This window comes from Lepidochelys olivacea (assembly GCF_965140295.1).
Source record: "Lepidochelys olivacea isolate rLepOli2 genome assembly, chromosome: 3".
Classification (NCBI taxonomy): Eukaryota; Metazoa; Chordata; order Testudines; family Cheloniidae; genus Lepidochelys; species Lepidochelys olivacea.
The window spans coordinates 134,805,716-134,820,710 of record NC_140413.1 but is presented as its reverse complement, the minus strand read 5'-3'; the positions used below and the strand labels follow the sequence as shown (position 1 = coordinate 134,820,710).

At 42.8% G+C, this 14,995-nt stretch overlaps 1 long non-coding RNA gene across 2 annotated transcripts in view; it reads left to right on the top strand.

Moving 5' to 3' along the window:
* The window catches only part of LOC311517656, a 125,009-nt gene that overhangs the window by 91,073 nt on the left and 18,941 nt on the right, over nt 1-14,995 (top strand). For both annotated transcript variants that reach the window (XR_014710753.1, XR_014710754.1), the window contains exon 2: nt 1,982-2,104. This is a non-coding gene — a long non-coding RNA (uncharacterized lncRNA). The remainder of the gene's footprint in view (nt 1-1,981; nt 2,105-14,995) is intronic.

Below are 14,995 nucleotides of genomic sequence, written 5' to 3'. Positions count from 1 at the left end.
GAATCCTTATAACAATGACGTGACTAGATAGCGGTCTAAATATCCAACTTATATAAATACATCAAATAGCTATAAGTAATCTAGTGACACAACAGTACACGCATCAAACAAAAAATAGACAAATGTAAAGCAAACCATATAAAAGCACTGAAGCCTACACTTCTCATACAGTATGTAATCAACAGCTACATCAAGGATGTGAGTATCGGGGGATGAACACTGAAGCACTTGGTTAAGAATACAATTTACTTTATTTTTGATAGCACCTTTTATATCTGTTGCAAACCTAAACGCTTTCTTGGTCTTAGACAATTTTTAGATTTTTAAGGCCAGAAGGGACTATTATGATGATTTAGTCTGACCTATAAGTACAGAGCTAAATCATTCAAAAAATATGAGGAGAGAGAAAGTAAGTAGTACAAGCAAGGGAGAAAATATATGTCTTCAGAGCATAGCCAGAGTCAGTCTCTGTCCCAAAGAGATTACAGTCTAAATCAGAGAGTCCATGAGGTGAGCTACAGGAAGGTTCTAGAATTGATATCTCCTGTGAAGGGACAGGGAGGAGACCAAAGCTAGATGAGAAAAGGGAGCAGGGAGGGGATTAGCAAAAGAAAAGAGCCCTGAGCCTGTGTAAATCAAGTGCATGAAGGCTTTTAAAAATGAAGACCATTTTGAACTGGATCTTTATCTGAGAGAAAAGCCAGTGGAGTTTGGGGAGAATAGGGCCAAGGGATGATTTAGTTGTAGTTCTTTGTACCTGTGAAAAGGCAGGACATGGGGCACATTCAGGAGTCTGGATATCTAAGATTTGTGAGGGGACTTTGGGGCACCGATGAGGATTTCCCCAAAGGGCAGTTGATGCAGCAGTGAACACAAGCAGCATTTCATAAGAGAAGTAAAGCAGATTTGCAGAGACACTCCAAGAGATGTGGGAGGAGGTGAGCCGGTCTGGGTCAAGGTAGGAGATAAAGACGGCAGAGTTGAGTTTTAGGACACTTCTTGTGGTGTAGGGAGCTTTAAGAACCATGGTGACACTCTGTACAATCTGGAACAAAAAGTCCTATCACTTAGAAATCAGTTGGTTGGAGACTGACTACATGAATGGAGAAGACTGGACGCAAATTATAAAAAACACCCCTCAAAACGTGCTGACTCAATTCAGATTGTTTTTATTTCTTGTTGTTTTGTTAAATTAAAGTTCTTTAGTTAACTGAAGACATGATTAGTCTACCATGTGGTCAGGAGACTTAACACTCGTCTTCTCTGAGAGAAGCTCTTCAGTCTTTGAGACATGTAAAGGTCGGCAGTTGAGAAAAATCCACAAGTTTATTTGGTAGGAACAGGGAGGTTAGAGAGGAGTTTGATAATGATTGTGTTATTCAATTCAATGAGAAATGTAACTGCACAAAAAAGTAATAGAATGCAGCAAAACAGATAACCCTCTGTCTAGTTAGTATTTCACTCATGTCTGGAAAATTAGTACCAGGTTTCATGCTTATCTGCACCTATCTGTGAACATGTCATGAAACTGAACTTAGCACAGAAGCCATTACTCTTCTGCACTTTAAAGAACATTATTGGTTTCATTACTTTATCACTTTTTCTGCAGTATATTAAATCTTTGTATTAAGGTGAAGAACTAGCAGTTTTATTTATTTAGTGTGGTTTGATAGGCTAGAACCAATTAAAACTCCCAAAATGTCCCCTGATTCTTGTCCAAAACTTGGGATGGATTCTGTGGGTGTTGTGAACTTTGCTCCATCTCAGTCCGGCACCCAGGAGGGCTTATTCTGAGCACATTACAGCCACATGTGCAATTTAAACATGCCCATATATTTGATCCCTATAAATATGCAATTGCTACAGTAGCACAAAAGGAAAGCAGGCCCCAAACTGCCCCAGAACAGAAAAGCTATTATGGAAGATTCCCAATTAGCTTCAGATGCTGGAGCAAATCTGACTACGTCTTCATTTTATCTAGCAACTGTTGGGTCTACCACATCCTCTGCTGCTCTCTCTGCCTTGGAATCCTGGGAGGCTCCAGGACAAGTGCAGTGGTTACTGAACCTCAAGAGGAGGAAACTACATAGAAACAGAAAATTGGGTAAGCAAAACCGCCAAATACAGCATATGTTAACAAACTGGGTCTCTGAAGCGTGGTTCCTCACAAAAACAAATATGTGAGGAGAACAGGTTCCTATTTTGCCCATATTCTCTTTGGGTTTGATCCAAAGTCCATTGAAGTCCATTGAAAAGCCCCCCTCCGCCCTCCCAATGATTCAGGGGGCTTTGTATAAGACCCTTACAATACCGTGAGAGATGTGAAATGCTGTATTTTACTAGTTGAGGGCTTGTCTACACAGGATGTTACTGGGCAGCAAGCCAGGGTATGACTCTACAGTGCACTAGCTTGCCACACAGTAAGGTCCCATGTGCACACTGCTCCAGTGTACTAAAAGTTCTGTAGTGCACTTTGATGTACTCCCATTACAAATATACTAGCAATAGTTGGCAATAAGAAAACACTCCCTAAAATTACAGCTGCCTCCTCCTGTAATATAACATAGACATGCATGGGTAACATCGCCAACGCACCACTTGAGCATTACTAAAACCGAAATACCCATTAGATAAACCCATCTAAGGTAAAAGCATGAGAGAATGGATTGACTTTGCACTGCGCCCTGGAGGTTAACAAGCTCAGATCTGTTGGACCAAAGGGGGAAGCAATTTTCAGAGATGAGGACCCTCCTCCACTGGGAACACTTGGCCCCCAAAGCCTTCATCCAGCACACACTGAAGTCAATAGTAAAGTTTGCATTGACTTTCAGTGAGTAGAATCAGGCATCAAATCCCAGCCTCTGGAGGTTCAAAACCTATTAACATTTGCACAGAGCCAGCTGGAAAGGCTGTTTAGCCCTTAATTTTTAACAAGTGGCTCAGCAAAGTGAAGCTGGAATGTACATTTGCAAGGAAAGCCACAGATGAGACGAGAATGCTAACATGCTTCACTTGAACACAGCTGGTGTTCTTAGACTTCACTGAATCCATAGTAATCTTATCCTCATGAACGGAGGTGATGCTTATCCAAACAAATTCCTCTTTGTCACTTCCTACAAACCCTTCTTCCTCATCTTGTTTACGTTTTTGTATATGTAGTTAAGTTTTGATTTACTTGTTTATGGCTATATTATTAAAGGTGGTCAACTTTTTTTTTTTAACGAAAAATGGCTTTTTGACCAAACAAAAATTTGCGTTTTGGTCAAATGTTTCTGTTTTTTGGAAGAAAACCTAATATTTTTCAGTAAAAATTTTGTTTTCTTTATCAAAAAAGTGAAAAATTTTCACAGGATACTCCCCTTTCCTCAAAAATTCTTTAAAGAAAGAAGAGAGATTTCTTGATCTGTTCTCTGTATTATACAGTTGTCTCAATACATGCTTTGCCCACTCTATCACAATACAAGCAATGTCAATTTAAAAAAACAAAACTATGAGATCTTTAGAAAATAAATAAGAGATGCACAGGACAACTCAGATGGGAGAGACAAGCAAAGACAAATCAAGAAAATTACGGAGAAACTACCATGTGGTAAGACAATTTCAGGTAGGCCATGATATACACTTGACTTTATTCCACTTAACAAATGGAGCGAGGACAATTTTACTCTAGCTGAGGATCTGCCCCCTAATTCCTCTTCTACCCCCTTTTGGTTCAAATTGCTTCTTTAGTCAGAAAGGGATTTTTTTTTTTAAAGACAAGGTCTTGTCTACCCTGGAAGACTTTTTAGCAACTGGAACTAGAACAAGTAGAACTAGCGAAGTTATGATATTGTAAGAGATTGAAAGTTGAGTAACTGAGAAAGGTAAGTAACTGAGTAACTAACTGTGAGAGATTTTTTTTGTCAGTTTATTTAACTCCAATGCACAAGAAATATATGGGAAAAAGGATGTCTTTGTTAAAAGAGAGGACACTGCCATCTCTTCAATTAAGAGCAAGACCTCATGATACACATCTGAGACCTACCTGTCCCCCAGCAAAGCTAAAAAGGATAGATTTGACATTCCTGACTTTTCTTAAGATATTAAATAAGCAGGGGAAAACAAACTAAATATCCACCATAGAGGCCTTCTTCATACATCATAAAAATGCAAAAGGGGGTACAAATCCAACTTTTTAACAATCCTTTGCAGGTCACCTTTAATATGGAAGATGCAGGGTGCATACTGGGATCTGTAGCCTCCGTGGACTGTTATAATTAATTATATTGTCTACTTAGTGCCCAGAACAATCTCCAGCACTATAGCATTTTTTTTATTAATGATATGTCCTGCAGCAGTAGGAGTTGAAGCCATAGGAGGCGATGGCTCTAAGTAATGGTAGCAACCCCTTAAATTTAAGGAAACTGCTTACGTTACTTTGAAATGTACAGATGTGTTAGTGTGAACTAACAAACACTCAAACGTTTTCCCTGCATAATTTTAATCACACAATGAAATTGGTCATTGATACTCTTGTCAAACACTTGTTTTATTGGAAACTTCAATCTATCAGTTGCAGCTCAAAAGCCAACTCTTCACTCAGTTCCACAGACAGAGTCAGAGCTCAACAGAATTCTGTTATTGCCTTAAAGGTACAGTTACCCGACACATGTCCCTTATCTAAACAGCGGTCAGGATCTAAAACAAGAAGCTGTTGCCTATGTGTGTGTCCGAGTCTCATCCTGAGGCTGACTGACCACAACAGAAAAAATTTTAAAAGTTTTCCATTGCTGTGAAGGACGGTTTCTTAGCCCTGGTCTACAATACAAAGTTTTGTCGGTATAACTACATTGCTGAGGGGTGTGGAAAATCCATGCAAAAACCTTAGTTCTATACCGACCTAACAGTCTAGACAGCACCATGTCAATGGAAGGGCTTCTCCCATAGACATAGCTACTGCCTCTCAGGAACGTGGAGTACCTATGCTGATAGGAGAAGCTCTTCTGTTGGTGTAGGTAGTGTCTTCACTAAGTACCGCTGCAGCACTGTAAGTGTGGACAAGCCCTTAGTTTCTATTATAGCATCTGCAAAGTCATAGCTTAACTGTTCTGGGTGGTGAAAAACCTGGTTGATCCCTTTTTATTTGCACTCAGTGGATAAGCTGAGTATTTCTCACTTGTGAGGCATTTTAGACTGTGCTGCAGATAAGCTTACTCACAGATAAAGACAGAGCTGTCTGCCTCCAGCATAGTGGAGCTGTGTCTGGAGGGCATAAATGCAAAGTTTGCTCTGCTTGAGTTTCAGCTGATGTCACCAGGGCCGGCCCACAACATTTTGGCACCTGAGGCAGGGAGCTCAAATGACACCCCCATACCCCCTCGCTTGGGCCAAAACTTTGAAAGGTCTCAATTCTGCCTTCTTCCTGTTCTACTCCTCTCATGGTACTGCTCTGCTACCTACCCCAATAAAGGAGAACTAACCACTTAAATTGCCTTGTTCAAAAATTTTAAGTAACACTTAACTTTCAAACGCCTGAACCGCAAATGTACCTTTTCTTGTCTGCATAGTAAACACTGGCATTTTTATCAGTTTGAATAATCAAAGTGGTCCTTTCCGTGCCTTCTTGGTTGCAAAGATTTGAACTGCTTCCTGAAGGTCCACAGTCTGGGCCAGCTCATGCTCTATTGAGATGGTTGCAAGGTTGACCAGCCTCTCCTGTGTCATTGTGGAGCGTAGATGTGTTTTTATTAACTTCAGCTTGGAGAAGCTGTGTTCTCCACTGGCAACTGTTACAGGAAGTGTTGAAGTATGCGCAGAGCAACAAAAGCATTTGGAAAGAGGGTGGTCATCTTATTTGTTCACATATATTCCAGAACAGCCTTTGGAGTTGATCCTGCTGAAATGTATCTTAAAAGGGCTTTCAGTTCATCACCTAAATCACTTGCATCAATATCACGCAGGTCATCATGTGTCAACCCTGTCTCTAGTGCCCTGCATTGCTGGTGTAGGTTTCAGGTATAGTGAGGAGTTTTGGAATATCATACAACATCCCAAATATACTGCTGTGTTCCTTGAACTGCATAAAACGTTCTTCAACTGATTGTATTGAACAATCTAAGCACCTGGTTAAAGAATTCAACTTTGAATTGTTGTTTGGGGTCTCTTATGGGATTATCCCGTGCCTTGTAATCAAAATGTCTTCTTCTTCTTTGGTGACTCTTGTATTCTTGGAGGGTGCAAAAATAGCTTCAGTGTGAAGTTTCTCTGCCAACTTCTGTGCACTCTTCAGAACGTTTTGAAATCCCTCATCTGACTGGTAAGACTGTAGGTATGACTTCGTGTTGTCCAGTTGTTCCATTGCTCCAGATATATCAAGGTCAAAACCTCGGATTCTCTTGCTTACAACATTTATTTCAAACAGTATGTCATGCCACAACACTACGCCACACAGAAATTTGAAGTTATGTATGTTTCTGGTGATTCCATTTCCCTCTGCCACTGTTCTCCCACAAACAGTTCTTGTCCTAGCATTATCCTCCTTAATGGCAACTGTGGCATCATCTATCTTCCCAATTTGGTGTTTGATAGGCTTTATCGCCTCCACTCGACTTTCCCATTGTGTGGCACTCAGTGGTTTCAGCGTCAGAGAGAATGTTCCCAGATGTTGTTTCAAAATTTGCCATCAATGAGTTGATGCAGAGAAAAATACATAGATGCTTTGAATTACATTAAAAAATTCAGCAGCCTCACTAGAAACTGATGCTGCATCACCGACCACCAAGTTCAATGAATGAGAACTGCATGGAACAAAAAAAGCTCGAGGGTTTAACTTTCGGATCCGTGTCTGCACTCCTCTGTTCTTTCCTCTCATGTTAGCATAATTATCGTAGCCCTGACCTCTCATGTCAGCTATTGCAATTCCCATATCTTCCAGCTTTTTAAGAAGCACATTTGTCATACCAGGTCCTGTAATATCATCAATGTCAATAAATTCTAGAAAATGCTCTCCGACAGTCACCATTGCAGGGACATTTTCACTAGGTTCTACTGTTGTTACAAAACGCACCATTAAAGTCATTTGTTCCGTATGGCTGATGTCAGGTGTGCAGTCCAGAATAACAGAGTAATATCTTGCTGACTTCAGATCTGCCACAATCTTCTGTTTGACATTTGTTGCCAGTAACTGTATGATCTCGTTTTGAATTGTTTTTCCAAGGTCGTGGTATGTGTACATTTCTTGGGTGGTAACTCTTCTTAGATGCTCCTAGAGTACAGCATCAAACTCAGCCATCAGCTCCACAATTTTAAGGAAGTTTCCATTGGTGACACATACAGCTGATCTGAAGTGCCACACAGTGCTAGGTTTTGGGTAGCAAGCATTCTCACAATGGCAATGAGCCTTTTCGGAATATTTTGCCAGTAAAGAGACTATGATGCAGTCTTCTCTTGATGCTGATCATCTATGGTGGCCTTTAACCTTAGTCTCATCTCAAGCTCTTTCCACCTATGGAATGCTCTCTGGTGATTTGCTGCCTTCTCATGGCATGCCAGATTTGTAGCCAGATGTTTTCCAGTCCTTTGTTCCTGTAGAACCCAATGTGGCTGGAATATTAGACTGGAAGAGTTTGCAACAAAAACAGTATGCAGCATTCTGGGTTTCTGAGTACATAAGCCATGGCCTCTCCACTTTGTCACCATTGGGGATATCACGCCAGTAATGTGTTGGATGGAAATTTCTATTTTCATTGTCTTTGGGGAACATGAAGTTTTTCACTTGCTGTGGCCCATGCAGTACAAGGAAGTCCCTTAGGCTACTGATCAAGTGGGTCCACAGTCCTGGGCCATTGAGACTTAAGGAACTAAACTCAGCAGCAGCTGTTTCTTGCGCCTTCACCACACTCTTCTCTGATCTACACTTTTCTTCAGGAATGTGCATGGTTACATCCATTTGAGATGGAGATATGGATGGTGCAGTAGCTGCCAGCTCACCTGCAGTCTGACTAACTGGAAGATCAGGCATCTCCTCACCACTCACATCCTCACTGGGGCCGGAAGGCTCACCGTGAACATGTGTGTCTATGTATCTCAGGAGAGCTCCTTCCTGCTTAGATAGAAAACCTTCCTTTGCTTTCTTTCTTTTTCTGAATGCTGCCCCAGAGGGGCGTTTTCTTCTTTCACTCATGACTGCTGTTCTGTGCCAGCTATAGTGGCTCTCAACACTCAATTGAAGGGGACAAATAAGCAGGCTGGTAGCAGGGCCTGAGTGAGGGAAGATATCGGCGTCTTAAGGGCCTAACTGGCTCCTACTACTTTGGTTGACTGCCTGTTCTCCTTAAGTGGGTTCAGGGAAGCAGCAGGAAACAGGAAGCTCCCTGAGAAGCTGGTGTTAATCAGTCCAGGCTCCTGGGGGTACTAGAGAGGTACCTAAGAGGCTCCTCCTCCTCTCTCTCCCTGCGGCTCCTGCTGCTTTCTGTTATTCCCTCTCACCTTTTCTCCTGCCTGCCTGTTATGTCTCTTGTGCCCTCCTCCCTCCGGCACAGCACTCCACCATCTCTGTGCATCTAGAGCAGAGAGAATACATATGCACCAGCAGGAGACACAATTTTCTACACTCTGGGTCCTAGTGGCGCCCCCCCACAGTCTGGCACCTGAGGTGGCCGCCTCAGTTCGCCTTATGGTAAGGCCAGCCCTGGATGTCACCCACTGATGTTCTGAGGCATGTGTGGACCACAGTTCCATCTTACTCCCCGCTGTTGAAAGCCAGTGAGAAAGTGGTGGGGCCATTATTGGGTTTGATCTTCAAGGGCTCCTTAAGAGAAAAGATGCCAGCTTTTCTTTAAAAACCAACTGTTAGCTACTTGTTCAAGAAACCATCTCCTAATGCTCACATTCTCTCCACTTCTTTCTTTACAGAAAACTATCAGGAAGGTTGTGGCAAGACAATTCCAGCAGCATCTGCAGTGCTAGGGGCGTTTTATCCCAATCAGTTTGGTTTTAGTCCTGGATGCAGACTGGAGACTGTGCAGGCTGATGATCTTCTCCAGGCGTCTGTGTTGATTCTTTCAGATTTCTCAGTTGCTTTTGGAAACTCGTGGCCAGAAGGTAGCACTAACACTCCTTCAGGCCAAGAATGGATGAATGGAGTCCACTCTTTTCTTTCTGAGAGATCCCAGGGGATAGTATTGGGCAACAGTTTTCTTGCTTCGAGGTTGCTCTTGTGTGGGGTTTGGCAGAGTTCCTTTTTGTTCCACCTTCCTGTTCAATATGTATAAAGGGCCATTGGGAGAGTTAATGATGAGGTATCTGGATTATCGTACCGTCATTATCCATGACACTAATCTGTATCTCATCCAACCAGACCAGTAGAGTGGAGTGACTTACTTAGTGTCTGGTAGAGATCGAGGCATATATACAAATTATTTGTCTGAGATAAAGAGGAAGATAACCTTTATCAGGGTAAGTGAAATAGTTGGACAAATAGCAGAGATTATAACAGTGGTCCTTTTTGAGGCCCATGATTACTATTTTAAATTTAGATTCATAGCCTGAGAGGTTTTATTGTCTCCCCAGCAGCTCTTGGATGTCTAGTTGATAGTGATTGCTTTTTACAATTCTACAGGTCAGAAAGCTGTGACTTTTTTTGCTTTTGGAGGTGGCTTTCCCATGGCTAACTATGCCTTAGTCAGCTCCACACTGGAATGCTGCAGTGTGCTTTACTTGGGATTACATCAATCCCATCTGGAAATAGCAGGTAGTGCAGAATGCAGCAGCCCTCTTGTTAAGTGATACTTCTCCTACATGACTGTCTCCACACAACTTGACTCCAGGAGACTGCCAGCAGGTTTTAACCATGATTTCTGAACCAGTGTTGGGCACAGTCTGTCCTGGTGTGCATTGATCATTCAACTGTGTTGAGTGCCGATTCATCTGTACCCACTGCTGACACACCTTGTAGATGAGGTTGTTGAGACACCATTGTGGTACGGTTGCCATAAGATTTTACCACCATGTGTTCGGGAAGCCCTATGTCAGAAGGACATTGCCAGATATTTGAAAATTGCCATTAGCTGTAACTTACCCTTATCAGTTGGCAAATCACATCTTCTTCCATACTGATTTTTTTTTCCATTTGTCAACCATTGATTTATTTTCCCATGTGTTTTGAGGAGAACTGAAATTAGCATTGCCCTTCTTGTCTAAGAATAACTTCAATTTACTGTACATGGTGCCTTTTTATGCCAAAACATCTTTGGACACTAGTAACATCAATCGATGTCAACACGACTCTTGAATAATTAAGCAGTGCAGTCAAACCTCGTTTATCCAATAGCATAGTGGACTTAGAAGTAATGTGGATAAACAGGCTTTTGGATAATTAGGAGACATTTCAATGTACTTAATGTATCGATGTCTTTGATACCTGTTAGGAGATAGAAAAGGAGTACTTGTGGCACCTTAGAGACTAACCAATTTATCTGAGCATGAGCTTTTGTGAGCTACAGCGATGAAGTGAGCTGTAGCTCACGAAAGCTCATGCTCAAATAAATTGGTTAGTCTCTAAGGTGCCACAAGTACTCCTTTTCTTTTTGCAAAGACAGACTAACACGGCTGTTACTCTGAAACCTGTTAGGAGATACAACTCATTTCCGATCAGCAACTGTTGAAATAAACAAGGTTTGGCTTGACCTTGTGCAGGGCATTTCCCTAGTCTAGGAAGCTTTTCGGGACAGAGACTGTCATTTTCTCGCTATTCGTGCAATGCCTAGTGCAATGGGGCCCTGAGCTGGTTGGCCTGTAGACACTACCACAATACAAATGTTAAATTGTAATGATGATAAATGACAAGACTGGGTTTGAAGGCCTGATGCTGTGTAAAAGTGAGGAGGAAATTATAGCGGTATAGGGCTAAATTTTGCCCACTGCTCTATTTGTGCAACCTCACTGAAGCCAGCAGGCAAGTCTGAGTGAACATTTGCCCCCGAGATTCTTTAAATTTTGTTTTTAATAGATGATGCTTGGTATAGAGAGAGAACTTCTAGAAAATAAGGACCTGATCCTATGCCACTGAAATTACTGGGAGTTTTGCCATTGACTTTCATGGGACTAGGATCAGGAACTTAATGCTCTTTATATGAGCCAGTCAGATTACCTGAATCACCTCTCAGCATTTCATTTGGTTTATACTATTGTTTTAGAGTCACTGCACAACCAGCAAAGCAAGCATAAAAACACTGCATCTGATTCTCAGGTCTGTTAGGGCAGCTTTGTGCCTGTTTACTGGCGCAAGACTGCTCTAGAGTTGGCAGCTACAGTGACTGGAAGATTCCCTTATGTAGGGGAATCCTCTTCCATGGTGTAGACCTCCCAAAGTGGCTCATACATACTTCTCCCGATAAGTCCCTGGCATAGGGGGCATGGCTAGGGGAAAATGGGTGTGGATGGGCTATTCTTATGCCCCACAGATTCCCATCTCCCAGATACCACTCATTGACAGTTGGTGTAGTTTAGTGTAACCCTGAGGCTGTTCTAGACTATACTGAGAGCCAAACTGACACAGAATGGTCCCCACAGACAGGAGGCATAAACAGCTACTTTTCAATCCTTTCCCCTGCTGCAAAATAGTGGCTGTTATTTTTTTAAATTTCATCAGTATAGTTGGAGAATTAAAACATAATAGACATTTAGAAACTTTCTCACTTTCCCCAACTATCTGCAACAGTTTCAAGATAAGTAATTATTTTTAAAATCACGTTGAACAGAAGACTACTTTTAAAAGACTTATGCTTGTATCATAGCACAGATACTCTCTCTATATCTACTTTGTATCGTTAGTTATGCAAAGGCAAAGAAACTACACTTACACGGTAATTTTGTTTGGCAAGGTAAACCACAAAAGATATGCTGTGTCATGCCTTTTTATGAGTACGCAAGAATTGCCAAAGAAGTCTAAATGAGATGATCGTTGTTAGGAAAAGAGGAAATAGCCCTGGTCAGTTATACAACACTGAGACTTGTAACCACTTGTGGTGGATAGTTTCAGGACCGGTTTAAGTCTAATTTAAAATTATTTTCTTAGTAGCTGACAGCAGCTTCCAAAGTGATCTTTATGTTACTCCATCACCACCTAAATTTTGTTGATTTGCTTTACATTCCCCACTAAACTGTGGCCTGGTAGTTACAGTAGTTGCCACATGAACAGGAATTGTTTGATTCTCTTGACCTATACTGTAAGGCAGTTGTGAATTTAGGGAGGTGACAAGGGGGAAGACACTTCTAGCAGAAAAAAATGATCCTTGAAATTTACTGTGGACACGCTTGCTATAGTGACAGCTATTTTCAACTAAGTGTAGAGCAGCCGGTCACATGCTAGTTTGTCCATATGCAAAGAACAAAACCCACATTTCTCAGTCGAGATGACTTTGTTTCAGATTATGGAATGACAGCCCAAAAAAGAACAAATAATGGGTGAAACCTGGCTCCACAAAAGTCAATGGCAAAACTCCCATTGACTTCAGTGGGGTCAGGATTACTGCCATTGTCTCCAAAGGGGAAGCCCTTGAGGAATTCCACCATGATTTCAACAATTTCCATCCCACCATCAACCTCAGCCTGGACCAGTCCACACAGGAGATCCACTTCCTGGACTCTACAGTGCTAATAAGCGATGGCCACATGAACACCACCCTATACCGGAAACCTACTGCCACTATACTTACCTACATGCCTCCAGTTTTCATCCAGACCACACCATACGATCCATTGTCTACAGCCAAGCTCTAAGATACAACTGCTCCAACCCCTCAGACAGAGACAAACACCTACAAGATCTCTATTAAGCGTTCTTACAACTGCAATACCCACCTGCTGAAGTGAAGAAACAGACTGACAGAGCCAGAAGAGTACCCAGAAGTCACCTACTACAGGACAGGCTCAACTAAGAAAGTAACAGAATGCCACTAGCCGTCACCTTCAGCCCCCAACTAAAACCTCTCCAGCACATCATAAAGGATCTACAACCTATAGAATCATAGAATCATAGAATATCAGGGTTGGAAGGGACCCCAGAAGGTCATCTAGTCCAACCCCCTGCTCGAAGCACGACCAATTCCCAGTTAAATCATCCCAGCCAGGGCTTTGTCAAGCCTGACCTTAAAAACCTCTAAGGAAGGAGATTCTACCACCTCCCTAGGTAACGCATTCCAGTGTTTCACCACCCTCTTAGTGAAAAAGTTTTTCCTAATATCCAATCTAAACCTCCCCCACTGCAACTTGAGACCATTACTCCTCGTTCTGTCATCTGCTACCATTGAGAACAGTCTAGAGCCATCCTCTTTGGAACCCCCTTTCAGGTAGTTGAAAGCAGCTATCAAATCCCCCCTCATTCTTCTCTTCTGCAGGCTAAACAATCCCAGCTCCCTCAGCCTCTCCTCATAACTCATGTGTTCTAGACCCCTAATCATTTTTGTTGCCCTTCGCTGGACTCTCTCCAATTTATCCACATCCTTCTTGTAGTGTGGGGCCCAAAACTGGACACAGTACTCCAGATGAGGCCTCACCAATGTCGAATAGAGGGGAACGATCATGTCCCTCGATCTGCTCGCTATGCCCCTACTTATACATCCCAAAATGCCATTGGCCTTCTTGGCAACAAGGGCACACTGCTGACTCATATCCAGCTTCTCGTCCACTGTCACCCCTAGGTCCTTTTCCGCAGAACTGCTGCCTAGCCATTCGGTCCCTAGTCTGTAGCGGTGCATTGGATTCTTCCATCCTAAGTGCAGGACCCTGCACTTATCCTTATTGAACCTCATCAGATTTCTTTTGGCCCAATCCTCCAATTTGTCTAGGTCCTTCTGTATCCTATCCCTGCCCTCCAGCGTATCTACCACTCCTCCCAGTTTAGTATCATCCGCAAATCATCCGCAAACCTATCCTGAAGGACAATCCCTCACTCTCACAGATCTTGGAAGATAGGCCAGTCCTTGCTTGCAGACAGCCCCCCAACCTGAAGCAAATATTCTCCAGCAACCACACATCACACAACAAAAATGCTAACCCAGGAACCTATCCTTGCAACAAAGCCCGTTGCCAACTGTGTCCACGAATCTATTCAGGGGACACCATCATAGGGCCTAATCACATCAGCCACACTATCAGTGGCTCGTTCACCTGCACATCCACCAATGTGATGATATATGCCATCATGTGCCAGCAATGCCCCTCTGTCATGTACATTGGCCAAACCGGACAGTCTCTACATAAAAGAATAAATGGACACAAATCAGACGTCAAGAATTATAACATTCAAAAACCATCCAGAGAACACTTCAGTCTCTCTGGTCACTCGATTACAGACCTAAAAGTCGCAATATTACAACAAAAAAACTTCAAAAATAGACTCCAAGGAGAGACTGCTAAACTGGAATTAATTTGCAAACTGGACACCATTAAATTAGGCTTGAATAAAGACTGGGTGTGGATGGGTCATTGCACAAAGTAAAACTATTTCCCCATGCTTATTCCCCCTCCTCCCCCCCATTACTCTCACCTTCTTGTCAGCTGTTGGAAATGGACCATCCTGATTATCACTACAAAAGGTTTTTTTTCTCCTGCTGATAATAGCTCACCTTAATCGATCACTCTCATTATAGTGTGTATGGCAACATACATTTTTTCATGTTCTCTGTGTATATACACCTCTACCCAGATATAACGCGACCCGATATAACGCGGGTTCGCACACAATGTGGTAAAGCTCTGACATGCTGCTCTGAGCAGCGTGTTAAGGGTGCCATGCCATGCTGGGCTGGGGCTGAGGGGTTGGATAAGGGGCAGAGGGTCTCGGGGGTGGTCGGAGTTCTCCCCGTTAGGGTCTGGGAGGCAGGAGCTGTGGAGGGGTACTTTTGAGGGTCCCGCAGTCCCAGAGTGGCCCGGGGGATTAGCAGGGGACCGGGAGCAGCCTGCTCCGCTTCCCTCGCCCCAACCCCAGCCATGTCGCTCAGGGGAAGGGGCTTGA